The sequence below is a fragment of the Bubalus bubalis genome, chromosome 6, assembly GCF_019923935.1.
Source record: "Bubalus bubalis isolate 160015118507 breed Murrah chromosome 6, NDDB_SH_1, whole genome shotgun sequence".
NCBI classification, from domain to species: domain Eukaryota; kingdom Metazoa; phylum Chordata; class Mammalia; order Artiodactyla; family Bovidae; genus Bubalus; species Bubalus bubalis.
Genome location: NC_059162.1, coordinates 31,099,196 through 31,112,503, shown reverse-complemented (window position 1 = coordinate 31,112,503; position 13,308 = coordinate 31,099,196). Strand labels below are relative to the sequence as shown.

General features: G+C 43.5%; 2 long non-coding RNA genes across 2 annotated transcripts in view; one reads left to right on the top strand and one right to left on the bottom strand.

Moving 5' to 3' along the window:
- LOC102402651 overlaps positions 1 to 13,308 on the bottom strand; it is a 156,449-nt gene that overhangs the window by 96,747 nt on the left and 46,394 nt on the right. The window contains exons 2-3 of the long non-coding RNA XR_006551749.2: positions 6,793 to 6,876; positions 3,500 to 3,563 (exon numbers count right to left, since the gene is read on the bottom strand). This is a non-coding gene — a long non-coding RNA (uncharacterized LOC102402651). The remainder of the gene's footprint in view (positions 1 to 3,499; positions 3,564 to 6,792; positions 6,877 to 13,308) is intronic.
- On the top strand, positions 377 to 13,276 carry LOC123334023. Its single transcript, XR_006551750.2, has 3 exons — positions 377 to 461; positions 8,616 to 8,684; positions 13,180 to 13,276. It is a non-coding gene; the product is annotated as an uncharacterized LOC123334023 (long non-coding RNA).

Here is a 13,308-nt window from a genome sequence, read left to right as displayed (position 1 = left end):
AGAACAGTAAGAGTTTTAAAGGAACTAAAACAGAGTCATATGAGTGAAAGGTCTAGGGTCAGAGGGCTACTTTGGACAGAGAGGTCAGAGAAGCCCTTTCAGAGCCCAAAGAGGCAAGGAAGAACAGCCATATGGCTAGCAGGGTGAGTTGTACTGGGCAGAAAGCCCCAAGGCCGTTGTCAGGAATGGGCTTGCCATGCCTAAAGATCTACGGGAAAGAAGGTCAGTATTGTTGGTGCCCTGTGGGAAGGTGAATGGCCTGAGCTGAGATCAATCAGAGAGGTCAACGGGGCCATATGACAAAGGATGTGTAATGGCAAGAGGCCATTCAATTACTCAGCAAATGTTTACTGAGCATCCGTGCACCAGTGAAGATGTGGATCCCTGCCCTTGTAGAGCCCACACATGCCAGGGGAGACCTAAAGGCAACAGACAAATGGACAACATCACATCCGGTAACGGTAAGAGCTCTGAACACCATGGAGCAGTATTCCAGAGTAGATAGATGGGGCTGCTATCCCCGATGGCACTAGTGGTAAAGTACTCACTTGCCAATCCAGGAGACATAAGAGACCCGGGTTTGCTCCCTGGGTCGGGAAGATCCCCTGCGGGAGGGCATGGCAACCCACTCCGGTATTGCCTGGGGAATCCCATGGACAGAGGAGTCTGGCGGGCTACAGTTCATTGGGTCGCAAAGAGTCGGACACAACTGAACAGCTTAATACTCACACACAATTGTAGACAAGATGGGAAAGCAGGGCCCCTGGTGCGGGGAGCAGAGATCTGAGCAAGTGAAGGGATGAACTCTGTAAGTGTCGAGGGGCTGGCGTCCAGAGAGCCCTTAGGGTTACCAGGTAAAGTACAGGACACCCAGTTACTTTAGAAATTCAGATAAACAAATATTGCACAGGGCACACTCATACTAAAAAGTATTTATTTTTCATCTGGTACTCAATGTCAACTGGGCATCCTATACCTTTATTCGCTAAAGCTGGCAACTACAAGACAGAGGGGACAGAAAGTGTGAAGCCCCCAAGGTTGGAGAAGGCTTGGCATGTTCAAAGCACAGCATGAAGTCTCCTGTGAGGCAGGTGAGGGGAGCTGAGGCTGGAGAGGGAGGCAGCGGCCAGAGCGCACAGGGCTGCAGGGGCCCCGGTGAGCAGCTCAGACTATTCTAAGTGGAATGGGAGACCTTGTTGGATTTTGAGCAGCTGTGTAAAGGGTAGAAAGAGAAGACACAGTTGCTACTCTAATCATCCTCCCTCCAGAAGGGTCAAACAGAGGAGGCTGAAAATCAAGCTTATCCCAGGTCCCAGTGTCCTCCTGTGTTATACCTGCTGGGTAGCCTGGGGAGCTTGGGGAACCACTACAGATGAGACCATCATTTTATGTGCAGGGATTAGCGCCTCCTCTCCCAACCCCCCTTTCTAATACTTCTAATCAGTGGGGGTTAGAGGGTTAATCAGAGTGCCCAGGGTTCAGGTAACCACTACTTCCTCCTCCCTTAAGGAAAAGTGCAGTTAACACCTCAGCGCACAGACCCTGGGGCAGAGTCCTGGAACCTGCTGGCCCAGCCTCTAGGCCACCACCTACTCCACTGCTTCTGTTCATTCAAAATTGGGCAAAGACCACACTGAGAGAAATTTCCAATGGACAGGTCCTTCTCCTCTTTTCCTGACCTGACTGCTCTTTGTCAAGTCAAGGGTGGTGACAGTGGGAAAGAAGAGGCTGGGTTTCTCTGCGTCTGGCCACTGCTATTGATTCTCCCTCCTCTTGTCAGAAGTCCTGTGCGTATAGTCTGGGCTCCCAATGCTCCAGTTGTTGGCATTAATCGACAGCAAGAGTAAATACAGGCAGATGCTAGCAGTTCCCAGAGTGCTCTGAAAGCTTCTCACACTCAGCTTGAAAAGGAACATTTTCTGGGATTGATTCCGGACATGTGACTCTATAAGCATCAGGATTCCAGCTGAGAAGGGACAAGGAAAGAGCTGGGACAAGGGGGTTCTTCCCTCAAAGATGTGATGGAAAAAGGTTTCTTCATGATTTCTTAAGCTCTGGACCCCAGTTTCCAACAGCAGCATCTAATTCCAGTTTCAGTGGTTGAATGATCCTCTACAAAGAGTATTGATTTATGAATTGACATGAGAGTCAAAAATCTACCTAGAAGGGCTTCTCCAGGGATTTGTCTCTGTCCTTGGCTTTGTTCTATAAAACATCTACTTCATCAGCTTGAATAGAAACACACCATTAAAGTTTACAGCTGAACCCCAAACTAGGGGGTGATGTGAGGTAGGGAAAATTACTCAGCCAGCCAGATAACCTTGGGCAATTTGCTTAACCACACTGAGCTGTGGTTTTCACATATGTAAGATGATGTAATAAATCCTGCATCTTTAATTTTTTCTGAGGATTAACTGAGATGCCCTATGCAAAGCACCTATCCCAATGGCTGGCACAAAGGGCACAATAAATAGTAGTAATTTCCTTCCCTCAGTTATGTCATCTGCAAAATGGGGAAGAAATGTCATTAAATGTGAAACCCAATTGACTCTGGAAAGGAAAACTTTGCTGTTGTATAGCTACTGCACGTTAGACCAGAATCAAGTAAATGAACATTAATAAGCCATGCAATTAAAAACTAGTAACAGCACAGAGAATACAAACTTGATAACAATCCCAATGAAAAAGACCCAAGAGTTTTAATTAGCCACAAGCTCAGTTTGAAGCAAGAATGGGACATAGTTACCATGAGAAGCTTATGCAATTGTAGATTACATAATGATAATAATTAACATATATAAATTTACTATGTCCCAAGTGATACTCTAAGTATTGTACTTTACTCATTTAATGCCGCCAATGACCCTATTAGCTGCTAATTCTATCACCAATTTATAGATGGCAAAACTGAAGCAGGGAGAAGTTAAGTACGTTGCCTGTGGTCACAGAGCTTATTATTAGCAGAGCTGGGGTGGAAATAGCAGAGCTGTGCACACTGCAGGCCACATCTGGAGTTACTGGGTTAGTTCTGAGTACCATGTCAAATGCAGCCGCATTGTCCCCAACCAGGTGCCACCTCAGCCGTCAGCTGTTCTATGTCAACAGGCTAGGAGGGAGAGGTTAGGGGTGGCATAGCTTAGAATTAAGTCACCCACCTAGACCCAGGCTCTAAAGGCCAAGCCATGACATCAAGATGTTCACATTGCCCTTCAGATCATCTTACTGCTTATCAGGCAAGGGACCCTGTGCTTCATGGAAGGGTCTTGAGGTTTTGCCCCTGAATTGTCACATCTCTTTCCCCTCTCTTCTCTCTCAGTCCATTTGACTGAGCCTCATAAGTTGATGGCTACCTGCCAATTAAAAATGATGGTACCGGAAAATGAGGCAAGCTAGATATTTCTTTGAAGTCTCATACCCTCTAAAACTTCATGCAAATTTTGCACTCTCATACTATTTCTAGGTTTGTTTTAATATAAAATTAATATTTTAGGTAACTTACCACTGAGTAAAATTAATGCTCTGAAGTGATGAACCACAGTTTTCATAGAACCCCCGGCACTCTGCTGAAAAAAATTGGAAGTGTTAGTCGCTTAGTCGTGTCCAACTCTTTGCCGCCCCTTGGACTGTAGCCCACCAGGCTCCTCTGTCCATGAGATTTTCCAGTCTAGAATACTGGAGTGGGTAGTCGTTTCCTTCTCCAAGGGATCTTCCTAACCCAGGGATCAAACCCAGGTCTCCTGCATTGCAGCCAGATTTTTTACTCTTTACCACTGAGTAAAACTGATGCTCTGGTGTGATGAACCAGTTTTCATAGAACCCCTGGCACACTGTCACATGTCCCCACTCTGAAAAATTCAGACCCGCAGACACATACTTCACAAGGAAAGATGTCCACGGTGTATCAAAGGTGATAAGAGGTTACTACACAGTATGCACAGTATGATTCTATTTTTGTATCCCCTCTGAAAGGTTACCTGTACTCTAAAATGTTACCTCTGTGTTGTAAGAATATGGGTGATTTTTATCTTGCTTTTTTGCTTCTTACATAACTTTTCTATAATAAGCAGATGTATTATCTGTGGGCATGGAGTGTGGGGTTTTGTGGTGGTGGTTTTTTTTTTTTTTTCAAGGCAAGGGGGTAATTAGTTTGTCTTTTTAAGATTTAAGAGTTCATGATTGCCTGCATGTTTCAGACACTTGCTTCAGCAAGCTGTACCTTTCAGACTCAGATCTTTGCCTTCTGAAGCAGGGGAGCCAAGTAGAAACACCACACACACAAGCCTAACCAGATGTCTTCCCTGGGGCCTCACCTTGTTCTTTGTTAATTTTACCAGCAGCAACCTTGAATATCTAGGATGCTCACACAAGTCCTTCTCACCTTTGCAGTTTGCTGTGGGGCGCCCCAGTGGTCAATCCCAGCTCTGCTTCTCCTACAGCAAAATGTTTCTGTGTCCTGCCCGCACCTCCCGACAGCCAGCTCCCGCCTTCTCACCTCCAGCCTTAGTGCTGCTGGCTCACAGCTCACTGCACGTCTGGAACCTGTGACTCAGCTCTCAGCATCTTCCCCTAAGGTTGCCCCACTGCAAGTTCAGTTTCCTAGTCTTCAGCCTCTACTTCGTACTAAGGTCCCCTTCCCATCTCATTCATGATGTCATTAATAATGATTAATTATTTGTTACACAGTTATCATGTGGCAAGTGCATAATGGCTGTCCATTTATATCTGTTATCTTTTAACTCTCATTTGTTGCTGCTGTTCAGTTCCTAAGTCGAGTCTGACTCTTTGCAACCCCAAGGACTGCAACATGCTTAGCATGTGAAATGAGCACAATTGTATGGTAGCTGGAACATTCTTTGGCATTGCCCTTCTTTAAGACTGGAATGAAAGCTGATCTTTTCCAGCCCTGTAGCCACTGCTGAGTTTTCCAAATTTGCTGACGTATTGAGTGCAGCACTTTAACAGCATCATATATTAGGATTTTAAATAGTTCAGCTGGAACTCCATCACCTCCGCTAGCTTTGTTACTAGTAATGCTTCCTAAGGCCCACTTGATGTCACACTCCAAGATGTCTGGCTCCAGGTGAGTGACCATACCATCATGGTATTCTGGGTCATTAAAACCTCTTTTATATAGTTCTTCTGTATATTCTTGCCACCTCTTCTTAATCTCTTCTGCTTCTCTTAAGTCCTTACCATTTCTATCCTCTACCATGCCCATCCTTGCATGAAATGTTCCCTTGACAGCTCCAGTTTTCTTGACGAGATCTCTAGTCTTTCCCATTCTATTGTTTTCCTCTATTTGTTTGCATTGCTCATTTAGGAAGGCCTTCTAATCTCTCCTTGCTATTCTCTGGAATTCTGCATTCAGTTGAGAAGATCTTGCCCTTTCTCCTTTGGCTTTCATTTATTTTCTTTCCTCAGTTATGTGTAAAGCCTCCTCAGACAACCACTTTGCTTTCTTGCATTTCTTTTTCTTTGGGATGGTTTTGGTCACTGCTTCCTATACATGTTACCAACATCTGTAATGTCATAGCTCTTCCAGCACTCTGTCTACCAGATCTAATCCCTTCAATCTATTCATCACCTCCATTGTATAATTATAAGAGTTTTGATTTAAGTCCTACCTGAATGGCCTGGTGGTTTTCCCTACTTTCTTCGATTTAAGACTGATAAGGTGCTCATGATCTGAGCCACGGTCAACTTGTTGTTGCTGGCTGTATTGAGCTTCTCCATCTTTGGCTACAAAGAACATAATCAATCTGATTTCAGTATTGACTACCTGATGATGTCCCCTAAGGTATTTTTCACAGTCCTTACATCACAGGTAAAGAAACTGAGACTCAGGGTGCTTGAGTAAACTTTAAGATCACCATCCTGATTATTGTCAATATCATCATCTCTGAGCTTAGTGTCTTAAAACAACAGTTTTATTCTGGGTGTTTACTGGGCTCATCTGGATGGTTCTTGGGGCTGCGGTCAGGTGGTAGCTAGAGAGGTAGCCATTTCAAAGGATTTCCTCACTACATGTATGTGGCTGATGCTGGCTGTAAGCTGAGATTTCAGCTGGGCTATCAGTCAAACACCCACACTTGGCCTCTCCATATGGTCTTTCACTTAGGTCAGTTTAGGCTTTTTTACAAAATGGAAAATTCCAAACAGAACAAGATGGGAGTGCATGGTATTTTCATGACCTCACCTCACACAGCATCACTTCTGTCACCTGCCACTGGTCATGGCAGTCATGAAGTTCTGCCCAGGGTCAAGGGGAGGGAGAACAAACCCCACTACTTGACAAGAAGAGTGTCACCACACTGCAAGAACGTGTGGGATGGGATACGTGGTGTCAACCATCTTTGGAAATTGTGGTCTGCACAATCACACAGCGAGTAAAATGGGTAGAGTCAGTATTTGAACCCAGCTCAGCCTACATGCAAACCCTGTGCTTATAAACAATGACAGTATGCTGCCGAGAGAGAGTCAAAATGCCTCAAGCTCTGAGTCTGGGATACAGAGTACAACACATCAGGAAGACATTAACCTACAGGGTGTCCCAAAGAGGGAAGCCAAGATGCTGAGATGCCCAGAAACAGCGACATGATTTAACAAAGACTTGAGGAGATTTAGCCTGAAGAAGATAAAACTTAAAAGTGACATGATAGCTTTCTCCAATCCACTGAAGATGAACATGCAGAAGAAGGAAGACATTGTGTCTTGCCTTCCCAGTGAAGGAGGAGACAAGGAGGCAGAATCCAGTTCAGTGCAGACGACAGAGCGCTGGCTTTGGAAACTTACTGGTTTGGTGAGCAATCCAGGGTTACCTGCTGGCTGTACCTCTTAGGTAAATCACTTATCTTCTCTAGGCCTCATTTCCCACATCTGTAAAATGGAAGTAATAAAACCTATCTTACAGGGTTGCTGTAAAAATTAAAGATGATATATGTAAAGTAACCTGACATACAGTAATTACTCAGTAAATAATAGCTGCTATTTTTATTATTGTTGTCATTGTTATTCATTAGAGCTCTTCAACAATGAGATTGGCTGCCTTGCAAAACACAAGGTCCCAGAAAGGATTTTTATACTTGGCAACGTGGAGTATCTGGATAGAATGTTGGACTATAAGCAAGGAAGCTCTGAGCCCACCTTGGGCTCACTGGAAATGAAGACGAACCCAGGGAGACCTCATTGTCCCTTGGATGGACTTAGCCTTGGGGCCTGCTGGGACCCTGGTAGCACTATCTAGGAGAAAACAAGAGGAAACCAGGAAGGCATTGAGCTAAGAAGGCAGCACAGGATTCCTGAGAGAGGCCCAGGTAGACGCAGCAGAGGTCTTTGGGCAAAGGCAGTGACAGAATCAGAAAGATATCAGTGGGTTCTGGAAACTGTCTAGGCCGAATCCACCTAGCCAGGCCTCCTGAGAAGTCTGTAATCCCGAGGAGAAGGATATGGTAAGAATGTTAGAGCTGGGGCCCCAGACAGCAAGGATGACCTCCATGTCAGTTGCTCAATTGTGTCGCCATGGACTATAGCCTGCCAGGCTCCTCTGTCCATGGAGTTTTCCCAGCAAGAGTACTGGAGTGGGTTTCCATTTCCTTCTCCCAGGGATCTTCTGACCCAGGGATCAAACGCAGTTCTCCTGCATTGCAGGCAGATTCTCTACCGCTTGAGCCACAAAGGAAGCCCATAAGCACAGATTAAAAATCAGGAAACCAAGATGGAAATCAGGTCTTATGTTGCTGCTGCTGCTGCTAAGTCACTTCAGTCATGTCTGACTCTGTGTGACCCCATAGACGGCAGCCCATTAGGCTCCTCTGTCCCTGGGATTCTCCAGGCAAGAACACTGGAGTGGGTTGCCATTTCCTTCTCCAATGCATGAAAGTGAAAAGTGAAAGTGAAGTCGCTCAGTCATGTCCGACTCTTAGTGACCCCATGGACTGCAGCCCACCAGGCTCCTCCGTCCATGGATTTTCCAGGCAAGAGTACTGGAGTGGGGTGCCATTGCCTTCTCCGATCAGGTCTTATATAGACTGGCAAACAACATAGAGGAAAGAGAAGGTAGGGAAGGAAAGGGGGAAAGGGGGAACTTGAAAAGAACAGACAATATGTACAGCACTCACTATGTGCCAGGCATGGTTTTAAACATGCCATGAATGTTAACTCACTTAAGCAATGATCCTATAAGATATGTGTTATTATTATTCCCGTCTTATGAGTGAGGAAACCAAGCTATAGAGAGGCTGTCAGTTGCCTAAGTCTCCATAGGTAGAAGCTGTCAGAGTCAGGTTTGAACCCAGGAAAGCTGCTTCCAGTGCTCTGATCTTTACCACTCTATTCTTAGGTCTGTCCAGGTGCATATACCACTTAATTTTAAGTGTATGCATATTCAGTCATGTCCAACTCTTTGTTGGACCCCATGGACTGTAACCCACCAGGCTTCTCTGTCCATGGAATTTTCCAGACAAGAATTCTGGAGTGAGTTGCCATTTCCTAATCCAGGGAATCTTCCTGACCCAGGAATTGAACCCAATTCTTTTGTGGCTCCTGCATTGCAGGCGGACTTTTCCTGCTGTGCCACCCTTAATTTTAAAGGTAATGATTATTGCCTCTATTTTCAGAGGAGGAAAACAGAAGCTCAGAGGAACAGAGAAGCTTCCTCCATATCAAACAGCAAGAAGAGAACTGAGGTAGGATATTAACACAGGTCTGTCAGCTCCTGCAATTACACATTATCTTGTATTTAACAGGCACAAGTACTTAGGACCCGCCAGAGGATTAACAGCAGAAACAATTGATTCCACTTCCTATAGCCAGGCAATGGTCCAAAGGCTTCCTGGCCTGTCTTGGGCTGAATGGGTCAAATTTCAGGGGCGTGAGTCTCAGTGACCTTACAGGGACAATGTCCCCAAGGTTCCCTCCTCCAATATGCCACTTCTCCCAGACAAATGCAGGCATGCCTGGGTTTGGTGTCACAGTGATAAATTCCAGTCTCTGATGGCAAAACTCCCAGGCCCCATTCCTGTCTGCCTATTAAGTGGCAAGACCTTTCCCTGACTCACCAGGGAAAACCTCAGAGGAAAAGGAAAAAAGACTGGGTTTCCAGAACATTAAACTTCCACTGCCACTGCCGCTTGCCAACCTCCCTGCTAATCACTTGGAGCAAAGAAAGCCAATGCTCACCAGAGAGAGCAGGGGGTGGGGGTGTTCACTGCATCACGGCCTGCTGACTGTCCTTGTCTCTCCAGCAGACAGGGACCTTGGAAGGTCAGTTCATCCCTCTTCCCAACCTGGCCCAGACTCGCTTCATGCAGAGAAAGAAATCTGGCCCAGCCAAAGGGACAGTTTTCCCTCCGTATTAGGTAACAAAAATATCAACCAGGGCTTATCTGAGAGCCAACTAATATTTAGTAAATACTGTCCATGTGCCAGACACTGGTCTGATTAAATTGGGCTCCAACCCTCTGTCTCCAAAGTTTATCATCAGGGGCTTAAGGACCAAAAAAGGGAGTAATGCTTAGATTTGAGGGTACAAATACTGAAAACTTTCCCTGTTACCCCTACCTACTCCACCAGATCCACCAGCACCTTACAAACACGTATTCCTCCTGCCTTCTTTGCTGGCTTTCTTTTTCTGGGAGAGATTTTCTTGTGCAGCAACAGACTGCTCCAAAACCAAGGTTCGGTGGAGTTTGGCCAGCAGTGGGTACAATGAAAATGTCACTGAGCTGGGTCACAGTGTGAACCCGGAACAGTCACTCAGCCTTGGTGATTTTTAGTAGTGTTATCTGTGTAATGGGATTGCTTAAACCATTTCTTAAAACTATTTCTTAAATTATTCATGCCTTCCAATCTCTTTAAAGAAGTCTAGCTCACCACACTGGCATATATGATAAGAGCACATTTTAGAAAAAAATGCACAAAAAAAGGTATTCCTAGGGTGTGGGGAAATGGGCCCTTTTGTGCAGTGCTGGTAGGAGTACAAGCTGGTACATCTTTTTTAGTATAGGTGGGAGGGTAGCAATAAGTGTGAAAGAAAAAGCATTATACTCATCCTTTTCCTCAAAATCTTCTTTCCAGGAATTTACCTTAAGGTATGTGAAAAGATACACAACATAACAATGGTCATTACAACATCATTTTATCATTTCACACCTACAAAAAGTATGTACAACAGATGTTTACAGGGAACCCTCCTACACAATTCATAAGAACGTAAATTGGTACAGCCTCTATGAAAAACAATATGGAGGTTCCTCAAAAAACTAGAAGTAGAGTTACCATATGATCCAGCCATCCCATTCTTGGGCATATACTCAGAGAAAACTGTGATTCAGATAGAAACATGTACTTCTATGTTCATAGCAGCGTTATTCACAATAGGCAAGACATGCAAGCAACCTAAATGTCCATCAAAAGATGAATAAAAAAGATCTGGTGTGTGTGTGTGTGTGTGCGTGTGTGTGCACGTGTGTATGTATGTGTGTGTGTATACACACGCAATGGAATGGGCTTCCCAGGTGGCTCAGTTGGTAAAGAATCTGCCTGCGATGCAGGAGACACAAGAGATTCCAGTTTGATTACTGGATTGGGAAGATCCCCTGGAAGAGGGCATGGCAACCCACTCCAGTGTTCTTGCCTGGAGAATCCCTTGGACAGAGGAGCCTGGTGGGCTACAGTCCATAGGGTTACAAAGAGTTGGACATGACTGAGGTGACTGAGCATGCACAATGGAATATTGCTCAGCCCTAGAAAAGAATGAAATATGGATGGACCTAGAGATTATTATACTAAGTGAAGTAACTCAGAAAGAGAAGGCAAATACCATATGATATAACTTACATGTGGAATATAAAATATGACACAAATAAACCTACCTATGAGACAGAAACAGACTCACAGGCTACGGTTGCCAAGGGGTGAGGCGTAGGAGAGGGATGGATGTGGAGTTTGGGATTAGCAGACAGAAGCTATTATATATGGGATGGATAAACAACAAGGTCCCACTGATAGCACAGGGAACTATATTCAATATTCTGTGATAAACCATAATGGAAAAGAATATAAAAAGGAATATTTATAACTGAATGACTTTACTGTACAACAGAAATTATACATTGTAAATCAACTGTACTTCAGTAAAAAAAAAAAAAAGGATATTTACATTTTAAAGAACTGCCATAATAAAAAATACATAGCCAGTACCCATGCATGCATGCTCAGTCACTAAGTCACGTCCAACTCTTTGCAACCCCATGAACTATAAAGCCTGCCAGGCTCCTTGGTCCATGGGATATTCCAGGCAAGAATTCTGGAGTGGGTTGCCAAATCCTTCTCCAAGGGATCTTCCCAACCCAGTGATCGAACCCACAGCTCCTGCAGCATCTCCTGCATTGTGGGTGAATTCTTTACTACTAAACCACCTGGGAAGCCAAGTACCAAACACCTATCTTAATACCCACCATACCTTTAAGCCTCATACATACGTGTCCCACCTCATGCAACTCTCTCCTCCCACTTCAGTAACCCACTACCCCAAATTTTGTGCTACTCCCTTTCTTTCCTTCTCTTTATAGTCTTGCCATACATCTACGTATCTCTTAAGAAAAGTTTCATTTTTCCTATTTTGATCTCTATTCAAACATAGTCCATTTGTATATACATTGGTCCGTGATCCTAGTTTTAACTTGATTTTTAACTCCACAAATTAGATGATAATGACAGTGATTATGATGTTAGGCATTGTTTTATACAATCAGTATTTATTTATACATCTTCCACTTTCTTTCTTCACCATTCATTCTTGCACTTCAAATCTCCTCCTGGGATCATTCTTCTTTTTCCATGTGCATATCTTTATAAGTTCTTTTAGCAAGTGTCTCTGGGTAATCAATTGTATCATTTTTTTCTTTTTAAAACATTTTTAATTTGCTTTTATTTTACCCTCATGTTTAAGAGAAAATTTAGTGGTGGTAGAATTTTAGCATAATATTTTCACTTAGCATTTTAGTCTTTTGGCTTCTGTTGTTGCTATTGATAAATAACCTGTGGGTGGAATTCCCATTGCTCTGTAGGTAATCTATCTTTTCTCTCTGACTTACTTTTAGGATCCTCTCTTTTTCTTTTGTATTCTGTTTTTCTACAATATGTGAGTTTCTTTTTCTTTATCCTGTTTTGGATTCACTGGACTTGCTAAGCTGAGAAATAACGTCTTTTGTCAGGACTGGAAATTGTTCAGTCATTATCTTTTTTAATACTTCTCTCTCCTTTCCTCTGTCATCCTTTAATGTTCCAATTATATCTATGTTGTGTCTCCCCACTCAGTTCTTTACATCTTTTCACTCTTTCATCTCTTTGTCTTCCTACTGTATTCTAGGTCATTCTTCAGAGAAACTTCCAGGTCACTAATTCTTTATTCTTGATTCAATTGTGTCTAGTTTATTATCACATATATTGAGTGGTTCATTTGTTTGATTATACTTTTCATTTTCTAAGATTGAAGGAACACCTATTCTAATATATTTAATGAAAAGATAAGTGTAATTATACTTACTGGCAAAGGAAAATGTCAGTATAAGGACTGAGTATAAAAATTAAGCTATATAATAGTGTTCTCTTTGGATCATAGGTTATTGGGTGATCTTTGCTTTATCTTTCTATACTGTTTTAATTTTTTGCAATGGGAATTTATTATATTAACAATTGTCTCAATGTTACTCACACTATTATGCAGATATGCAAAACATTTGTGGCTTCTTTATTTCTCTGTAACATGCTTAATTGTGCTTCTAGAAACTCCATCCTAGTGGGAATTAGAGGACTAGGAGTCTGATGAACCAGACGCAGTATATGGGTCTCCCCAGATTTGCTTGGCCCTATTTGCCTCTCCACTCTCCCACGTATTCAGTGGATAGCTCTGACCACCACTGTCTCATATCCTAAAACTGCCTGCTGTCTCAGCCTTCTCCAAAGTGAGGGCTTTAGCAGATACTCCTTCGTACCTGCCATGGCAGGAACCACAGCAGCTCTGGTGCCAGGGTCTGACTCAACAAGATCCATGAAGATTCTGATTCTTCTCATCTCTTCCAGACTCAGATAAAGGGTGTGTTTTGACTTAGTGCTTAGTAACAGATTACTCAAAAGCTTGGGGCTTAAAGCAACTTATTATCACACATTTTTCTGTAGGTCAAGATTCTTCAAGTGGCTTAGCTAAGTGGTTCTGGCCAAGGGTCTGTCATGAGATGGTAGTCAAGATGATGACAGGAATTGCAGTTATTGAAGGCTTGACTGGACTTCAGTGAAGTTGGAAATTGG